The sequence below is a fragment of the Hibiscus syriacus genome, unplaced genomic scaffold (assembly GCF_006381635.1).
Source record: "Hibiscus syriacus cultivar Baekdansim isolate YM2019G1 unplaced genomic scaffold, ASM638163v2 tig00112159_pilon, whole genome shotgun sequence".
NCBI classification, from domain to species: domain Eukaryota; kingdom Viridiplantae; phylum Streptophyta; class Magnoliopsida; order Malvales; family Malvaceae; genus Hibiscus; species Hibiscus syriacus.
The window spans coordinates 2,201,808-2,212,072 of record NW_024063263.1 but is presented as its reverse complement, the minus strand read 5'-3'; the positions used below and the strand labels follow the sequence as shown (position 1 = coordinate 2,212,072).

At 31.2% G+C, this 10,265-nt stretch overlaps 1 pseudogene; it reads left to right on the top strand.

Moving 5' to 3' along the window:
• Nucleotides 1-7,055: 7,055 nt before the first annotated feature.
• Nucleotides 7,056-10,256, top strand: LOC120175101 (annotated as a pseudogene).
• Nucleotides 10,257-10,265: the final 9 nt, after the last annotated feature.

Below are 10,265 nucleotides of genomic sequence, written 5' to 3'. Positions count from 1 at the left end.
CCGTTCCCCGACCGAATAAATTTGATGGCCGACCGAATTAACCGAACTAATTCGGTTCGGTCAATTAATTCGGTTAAAACCAAAAAATGAACACCCCTAATGAGTATAATATGAAATATGATGAACTAGAAATTGATTATAACATGGATTAAAATATTTTTTACTTTTAATAAATATAAATTTTTAATTAAAGATGATTTGATAAAAAATATTATTTTTTTAAAATGTATATTTAATATTAATTAAATATTCCTTTTATTGATATTAATTAAATATGAACTTCATTCATCTCTTCACTCAACGGAACATAGGGCTTTAGGGCAACACTTCGATGTTGTTTGTTTTTGTAGATATAAAAGGTTTGCAGTCTGCGGACCACATCTGTAGACATCTGTAGCAGAAGAGGTGGACCAAAAGTTTTCAGTCTGCAAGAAGAATATTGTTTATTTTTTAACGTTTGCATACTGCTAAAATAAACCGAACTATAAATAAACTGATTTTTAAAACTTAAAAGAGTTTTGTAATACTGAAGTTTAAATAATTTTAGTTTTACAATACTGAAATTTAAATAATTCATACAACTACAATAATAAATTTTTTAAAATAAATCAATCTATATTTTGCATTAATTGCTCAGCAATTTTATCTCGTAGCTGAGAAGCAGGTTTTTTAAGCGATGATTTTTTTAGGCAATGGCTTTTGTTTTTAATGTTCTTTGAATAGGTTGGAAGAGTTTTGAAGACACAATGCCACGTCTGCGCCAAGAAAATGACGCACAGACATTTTCAGAGCTACTGTCTTCTAAAAAAATAAACGGTCTGCGAAGCCCAATATCTACGCGAACAGACATAAGAACTTTAAAGACTTTTTAAAAAAAACAAACACCACCTTCAAGTTTGTTCTCTCATTACTTTATAAATATTCCTTTATTTCTCTTATGGGGAAAAAAAGAGAAAAAACAATTGAAATATACATATTATATATTACTTTTATTGATACCGAAAATTATTCTACCAAATTTGTTTGACACCTCTCAATTTATTATCTAATAAGTTAACAGAAGAATGATTTGTTAATACCATGTAAAAAGAATTTGATTTTATAAATTTTTAAAATTATTGTATACTTTTTTTTGTCTTTCGGGTTTTAAGGTTTTATATTGATTAATCCGAGTCTACCCGCATTACACACCTAGTTTTGGTGGGTGAGTCTACCGACAGGGATTTTTCGCATACACAATGACTCGAACTTGAGACCTTGCTTAAGCGATATCAAGCCTTAATACTTAAACCAACCCCTGTTGATAAAATCATTGTATAATTGATAACAGATGATTGAGATGAATAATATAAAATTAAATATTAAAATATAATAAGATAATCATAATCATCTATTTCACTCATTCAACGATAATAAAAATGTAAAAAATTAATATTTTTATCTTTAAGTTTAAGTGGATCTTAATTATTAAAACATATATCAATATTTTATATATTATTTATAATTTTAAACATTTTCAATAAAATATATTATATTATTTAATTTTAAAAAATAAAATGATTTAACTATAATTATATAACAAATAATAATTTATAATATTATACGCTATTGGTGCATCAAATATAATTCGTTAATGTAACGTCCCAAATCCGGGTTAGTAGTTCGGGCCAATCTGATACCCATTTTAGAGCCCAAAAGATTTATTAAAATAGTTTGGACCAAGTTTAGTGGGAATTGGGCTGAGTTGGGCCCAAAAAATTAGAAAACGTAATGTTTTTAGAGTCTCAATTTGAATCCTTTATCCTGTCTCGATCAAACAGCACATGTTGGGTTGCACGAATCCTCTTCTAGGGTTATGAAAACCCTAAGGGGGTATTTGGATCAAGGAACGTGGGATTCTCATGGGAATGGAATCCACATTCCCATGTTTGGTTGGTCGGGAATCTTATTCCCGGTAATGTTTTATTACCAATAGCAGTTTTTTAAGGTATATTATCGGGAATGCCATTACCTCAATTTCCTTAGGTATTGTTGGATTACCGACGTTTTGGACTAAAATGCCCTTAAATTTTTTTCCAAAAAATATATTTCTTCTGTCATTGAATAATAAAAATTCTATGAAAGTTAAATTACAAATTTATCCTTAAAATATTTTAGATTTGCAAAAAAGTCTATAATTAAAATTTTATATGAAGTTCATGGGGTAAAATAAAATTTTACCCTTTCATTAAACCTTTTTATATTTCAATTTTGTAAATATATATATATATATATATATAAATTTTATGAATTTAAATTTTTTTAAAGAAAATATATAAATATTTTTCAACTTGTTAAAAAAACAAATATATAATAAGGACAATTTGGTTAACTATACATTCGAATAATCTTTTATTCCTTTAACCAAACACGATTACATTCCTGCTAAACCAACCAAACACAAAATACAACATTCCCAGTAATCATATTCTCTAGTAATCTTACATTACGTGAACCAAACGCACTCTAAGTGTTGATGCATATAGACAGTACGATGATGGCTTGATCTAATGAGTTGTGTTGGCTGCGCAATGACATTGTGACAAAACCCTAATTGCTTCTAAGCTCAATTGGTAGAGCACATGATTCTTAACCTTAAGGTCGTGAGATCGAGTTCCTCAGAGGGTATTTCATAATTTGAAGGTAGGTCTCTTACGGAAGCTGCTCTCAACCTGGTGTTGGGGGCAGCCTACTATCTTACCTCCCCTTACCCCATACATATAAGAAAAAGGGACAACCATTTTTTATATACATAAATATATAATACACTCATAATAATTAAAAATAATAAAGTAAATAAAATTAGAAATGAAAATGAGATTCAACAAAATATAGTGTCTACAAAATAATATTAGTTGAGATCATTAGATTTCACCTTAATTTTAAAATAAATCGTGTGACGATCGTATATTTGAGTCAATTAATACATGGGTAAATTGCATTTTGCCCCCCCCAATTGTAAAAAAACGTCAATTAATCCATTTAAAATTACAAAATCATAAGTTACCATAGCAATCAAATTTTATTTTGACTCTTTAAATTTTTAATTCAGTCCATTACAAAAAAAAAAAAAAAACTCTAGATTCTCCCCATAAATAATTGCAATAATTTGAGATACAATCATCTGATCAAAGTTGGTTGAGGGAAGAAATGGTCCAAAAGTTAAAAAAAATAAGTTTCACAGAGAAACTTTTTCTGAAGTAAAAGGCAAAGGTAAATTTTTTTTTAGTCCCTCTATTATACTCCAATAAGAGAATTAGTCACTATACTTTATTTTTTTATTAAGCTAAGGTGTAATTATAAAAGTAGTATATGTTCTAAATACTCTAAATCATTTGACAATAAACGTTCAATTACCTTACTGTAGTCGTTGATGTTCGAACTCGTGACCTCTAAAAACAAAAATCATACTTTTGAAAAAACTTTATTTAATATTTTTTTCATAATAGTTAATAATATTAAGTATTTAAGCTAATTAATAGTATTACAAAAACAGAGATATTATATTATACTAAACATTTCAAAATAAATTCTAATTTTATACATAATCGAGGACTAAACCATAATTTAACGGAAAAAGAATTACTGACACATAAAGCTAACTTGGCATGATAGAACTACTTCCTAGATGGATAGAATCCTACGCTTAATATTGTTAATATTTTTTTATATTGTTATTAAATTATATATATTTACTTATTTTGAATATATTTTTATTTTTTTAAATACTATTTTAATTGAAATATATTTCTATTTTTTTTCAAAAATATTTCTCTAATTATGTCAAGAAATTACATTTTTTTCTTAGATTTAAAATTTGAAATAATAATAAAAAATAGCAATAAAAATGAATAAAATATAGGGTAAATTATGTGTTTAGTATTTAAACTATCACTTTTTATCTGTTTTAATATTTAAACTTTCCATTTTTTAAAACCATACGTAAAATTTAATTTTTTTGTTTCATTTTAGTATCATGTTCAAAATTTAACATTAAGTCTTGATTTTTTTTAAAGTTTAGGTACTAAAATGAATCGAAACTGATAGTTTAGATATTAAAGATGTTATATTTTTAATGATAGAGTACTAAAATGAAATAAAAATTAAACATCCTGTATTAGGGATGGGCATGGCACCCGAACCCGACGAGTTCTGACCCGAATCAATCGGGTTGAATTTTTTTAAAAAATTTGGGTTCGGGTCGAGTCGGTTTGAGTTTATGGTGAAATAAATCTGATCTGACCTAACCCCAAAAATAATATAAAAATGCCTCAGATCGGGTGGAATTACTCTAAACTCAAGTCGTGTCAGGTTTCGGGTGGAGGTATAAAATTTTTGAGTCGGGGTCAGGTATTAAATGTGTATTCCCTATCTTATATGTTTTAGAAAAAAATAAAAGTTTAAATATTAGAACAAATCAAAATTGATAGTTTGATTACTAAATGCGTAGTTTGCCCTAAAATATAAAGCATAGTTGGAATAAGCATCCAAACATCACTACCTTTCCTTTTCCCATCCCATTCCGTAATCCAACGGCTCAAATTTCAAAACTACTAGAAAGGAAACCACGGAAATCAACCACATCAAATCAAATTCCTTTTTTTTCTACTTTTATTTTATTTTTATTATTTTAATTCAATTTAAAAACATATAATATATATTTCTTTTTAAAAAATTAAACACGTGTTAGAGAATTTCCATCACAAGTGTGGAACCACATCTTCTGTAGTGGGACCCATACTTTTTTTTCTTCCGACCGTGATGATTATTTATTTATTAAAAAAAATTCTGTTAGTATTATAATAAATTTCCAAACAAATTATTCTTTAAAAATATAGATAATTAAACAATAAATTGATCTAGTAGGACGAGACATTAGGTCCTTTAAGTAAAGTTAGGGTTCGAATCATGACGTTTGCGAATGAATTAAACTGGGTTGGGAGGGTCACCCTCGCCTCTCAGTACTCGATATGGATTAGTCGGTCAATAGATCGGATATCAGTGATTAATTTAAAAAAAGTATAGATAATTATATTAGATATGAGTTAGGATCTACTTATACAGTGTAAAAACTATTTAGTTTTACACAAATTTATGACCGTTCGGTGAGTAAAAATAAATATATGAGATTGACTCATTGTTTTGTTTTCAGTAAATATATTCACATTTATTACTTTAAATCTTAGTTATTTATTTTCACTTATTCAACGTATATTAGAATCATGTACTAATAAATATTATCTTATAATTATCTAAATTAATCAAAACAATTATTCATGAAATAAAAAGTATATTATATTTATGTTGAAACTAATATTAACATTGCGAGTAAAAAATTAAAATAATCCTTTTTATAACATTTTATTTAAATTAATTAGTGTTTGATAATTTCTAAAATGATATTATATGGTCGTATCTCAAATAAAATCTTTTTAATTTCAGCTTATTCGATATTATTTTTAAGTTTAATATTTGAATAATTTTATATTTTAAATAATAATAATAATAATAACACTTTTAAGTAATTATGGTAAAAAAAATTAAAGAAAAAGGTAACTTGGGAAATTAATTTACCTACCACTATTGACTATACGTAAGCCACTGTTTCTTTCTTTCTTTCTTTTTTAACGTAATCCAACGGCTCAAAATTTCAAAACTATAGAAGGAACCACGGAATCAACCACATCAAATCAAAATCCCTTTTTTTCTACTTTTATTTTATTTTTATTATTTTAATTCAATTTAAAAACATATAATATATTTCTTTTTAAAAAATTAAACACGTGTTAGAGAATTTCCATCACAAGTGTGGAACCACATCTTCTGTAGTGGGACCCATACTTTTTTTTCTTCCGACCGTGATGATTATTTATTTATTAAAAAAATTCTGTAGTTATAATAAATTTCCAAACAAATTATTCTTTAAAAATATAGATAATTAAACAATAAGTTGATCTAGTAGGACGAGACACTTGGTCCTTTAAGTAAAGTCAGGGGTTCGAATCATGACGTTTGCAAATGAATTAAACTGGGCTGGGAGGGTCGCCCTCGCATCTGCAGTACTCGATCTGGATTATTCAATCAATAGATCGGATACCAGTGATTAATTTAAAAAAATATAGATAATTATATTAGATATGAGTTAGGATCTACTTATACAGTGTAAAAACTATTTAGTTTTACACAAATTTATGACCGTTCGGTGAGTAAAAATAAATATATGAGATTGACTCATTGTTTTGTTTTCAGTAAATACATTCACATTTATTACTTTAAATCTCAGTTATTTATTTTCACTTATTCAATGATTGTATATTAGAATCATGTATTAATAAATATTATCTCATAATTATCTAAATTAATCAAAACAATTATTCATGAAATAAAAAGTATATTATATTTATGTTGAAACCAATATTAACATTGCGAGTAAAAAAATAAAATAATCATTTTTATAACATTTTATTTAAATTAATTAGTGTTTGATAATTTCTAAAATGATATTATATGGTCGTATCTCAAATAAAATCTTTTTAATTTCAGCTTATTCGATATTATTTTTAAGTTCAATATTTGAATAATTTTATATTTTAAATAATAATAATAATAATAACACTTTTAAGTAATTATGGTAAAAAAATTAAAGAAAAAGGTAACTTGGGAAATTAATTTACCTACCACTATTGACTATACGTAAGCCACTGTTTCTTTCTTTCTTTCTTTCTTTTTTAAAAAATTTTCCTACATTTCTTTACCTTCTCCTCTTACACAAAGTAAGTTTTTTTTTTCCATTTGTTGATCTGCCACTTTGGTGTGGATTTTTGTCTTAAATGGCCAGCTGAGATCATAGAGAGAGAAGCTAAAAAGGAAAGAATTTTGAAGTGGGAAAAACAAAGAGCTGTTAAATATTGGATTTTTAAAGCAGAAGAAAATACAAAGATGGGATTTCTTTGGTGTGAAATTGGAGTAATTGTTGATGAATTGTGTTAACGTTGAGGGTTTTAAATTCTGGGGTTTTGTGGGTTTATTATTATTATTATTATTATGGGTGGGTGTTTTCCTTGTTTTGGATCATCAAACAAGGAAGGGAACAATAATGGTGGGAGCACTGTGAAAGAACTAGGCAAGAAGGATTCAACTAAACATGGCTCAGTTGCACAGTCTCAGCATGTTAATAGGGTTAGTTCAGGTAGAAATGTTCTTCAGTTTTCTTGGCCAAATTTTCACTCTTTTTGTTTGTTTTCTGTGTTGGTTTTTGATCAGCTGGAAATATGTTGAATTCTGTGTTGTTCTTAGGTTAGTTTCCATGTTTTTTATGATAGATAGTTGTTGGATTATGTTGCTTGTTTGATCTGATACATTATGGTTGTTTCTGGGTTTTTGATTGATGAATTCTTTAGTGGAATCAAACTAGGTTGAATTTTGCTCTTAGGAGTTATTTGGGAGCTCTTCTCTTAGGTTTTCGAGCGACGATTTCCGCATTTTAGTATCGAACATTGTTCATCTATAATTGTTAAGCTTACATAAGTTAAATGCTATACTCAATGCATTATAAGTGAGAATCTGGAATATCCATAAAAATGACAGAATGTAAAATGCAGTTTCCGAGATGAATTTAGGAGTATATACTCTAATCGTGTGGTACATCATTCTTGCGGTTAGTTTTGTGTGCTAGAGAGATGAGTTAACGTGTTCTAGTCGTAAGAGGTGTATCACAGTGCTCACTGTATGCCACAATTACAAGAATGTTGCTGATTCACTACTTTGGACAGGCAAATCGAAATCTCGGAACAGTTCTGATTCTAAGAAGGAATTATCTGCAGTACCTAAAGATGGACCAACAGCGAATATCGCAGCACAAACATTCACTTTTCGAGAGCTTGCTGCCGCTACAAAGAACTTTAGGCCAGAATGTCTATTAGGAGAAGGTGGTTTCGGACGTGTTTACAAGGGCCAGTTGGAGAGTACAGGACAGGTCATACTTGAATCTTGCTTTGTGATTGTACTTGAGTAGCTTGCTTTAATTGGTGGGCTTGGGATCCCGGTCCTGTTAAATTTGCTCATAATGTAAGCTCCATAATTGTTTTATAGTTTCAGGTTGTTGCTGTCAAACAGCTTGATAGAAATGGCCTTCAGGGGAATAGAGAGTTTCTGGTTGAAGTTCTCATGCTTAGCCTCTTACACCACCCGAACCTCGTCAACTTGATTGGTTATTGTGCCGATGGAGACCAGCGCCTCCTTGTCTACGAGTTTATGCCTTTGGGGTCGTTGGAGGATCACTTACACGGTAAGGGTGGTGTTCGTAATACTTTGCAGTCTAGCTTTTGGTTTGATGGCACTGTCAACTTGAAAACCGAAAGACACTAGTATTAACTATGAAATACTTACATGCTAGGGAATATGCATGCCTTTTGCTTTTACCTGTCGTCGGGAACTGCAATTGTTCAATTGAATGAATTGTAATGTAGGGAGAACGGTCTTTGTTCTACTGCACAACTGATCTCTTACTGATTGATTTTGGCTTCATTTATTCCGCTAGACAAATATAAAACTCGACATTCTATTGCTTTGGTGCCCGCTCTCTTCCTTGAGCCGACTTTGAGCTCTCAGATTTAGAGTACCTATGGAGAAACAAACTTATTACTCTATATTGGCAAAATTCTGCTTTGGTTAGCCTGTTTGCTTGCTATAGTTTGGTTATTGAACTAGTCCGGTTGTCAGAATAAACTGTATTGGCGGACCACAATGATTACCTTTGTTTTAAATTTGTTTTCAGATCTTCTACTGGACAAGGAACCGCTGGACTGGAATACCCGAATGAAGATTGCAGCCGGTGCGGCCAAGGGATTGGAATACTTGCATGATAAAGCTAATCCTCCTGTTATATTTAGGGACCTGAAATCATCAAACATCCTTCTTCATGAAGGCTATCACCCTAAATTATCGGATTTTGGGCTCGCAAAATTGGGTCCTGTTGGCGACAAAACCCATGTCTCCACACGAGTGATGGGCACCTATGGTTATTGTGCACCAGAATATGCAATGACTGGCCAGCTCACCCTGAAGTCTGATGTCTATAGTTTTGGAGTGGTCTTTCTTGAGCTTATCACGGGGCGCAAGGCCATTGATAATACACGTGCTCCCGGAGAGCATAATCTTGTTGCATGGGTATCTTTCTCTTCCAAGTTCCAATATCTTATGCTTACGCGGAATGACTGTTATATTTTATTTTGTTTGTAGGCACGTCCGCTTTTCAAAGACCGCAGGAAGTTTCCAATAATGGCTGACCCACTACTGCAAGGTTGTTATCCGATGCGAGGCTTATACCAAGCTCTTGCAGTTGCTGCAATGTGTTTGCAGGAACAAGCTGCTACAAGGCCTCTAATAGGCGATGTTGTGACAGCCCTTACATACTTAGCCTCACAAACGTATGATCCAAATGCACCAAGCAATCAATGTAACAGAGTCGCAATTCCAAGGCTTAAAGATGATCGAAGGAGTATGGAAGATGGGTTGGACAGCCCAAATGAGCGTCGACAGCATGGTTCCCTTTCCACCCACAGAAATTCACCCAATTACAGGAAGAGGAATCATGCTAGGGAATCGAGCACCGGTGTGGAGTTAGGTATGAACGATACCAGTGGGGGGTCGGGGAGAAATGGGGTTTGGATGATTCAGAACGACATGAACCCCACAGGGACAGCCCCCTGAATGCTTTGAGAGCAAGGGAAACTTCACGTAATCGTGATATCGACAGAGAACGTGCTGTCGCAGAGGCTAAAGTATGGGGCGAGAATTGGAGGGAGAGAAAACGAGCGAATGCAATGGGCAGCTTTGATGGTACAAATGACTGACATTACCGAACCCGTTCCGTTTTGCTCCTTCAGGTGAAGACGCTTTTGTCAGCGAAAAAAACCCAAAAGTAAACATCGAATTCTTACCTTCAATCCCGATTTCTGTCCCAAGAAATAAGAGTATACCTGTTGTTGCTTTTTCCTGTGATCATTCTTGTAGTTAAACGAGTATTGAACTGAAACTGGGTGAAAGAACCACAGTTAAAAGAGGGGAGTGAGAGCAGTCGCATGATTCGAGTCGTCAACGGGTAATTTCCTCAGACGAAATAAACCACTTTCGAGATTCATGTTACAGGAGATGTTCGGAAGATCCAACTTTTGCCTCATATATTGTATTTGCATGTGGTTTTTATGCGAATGTCATTGGTGTTG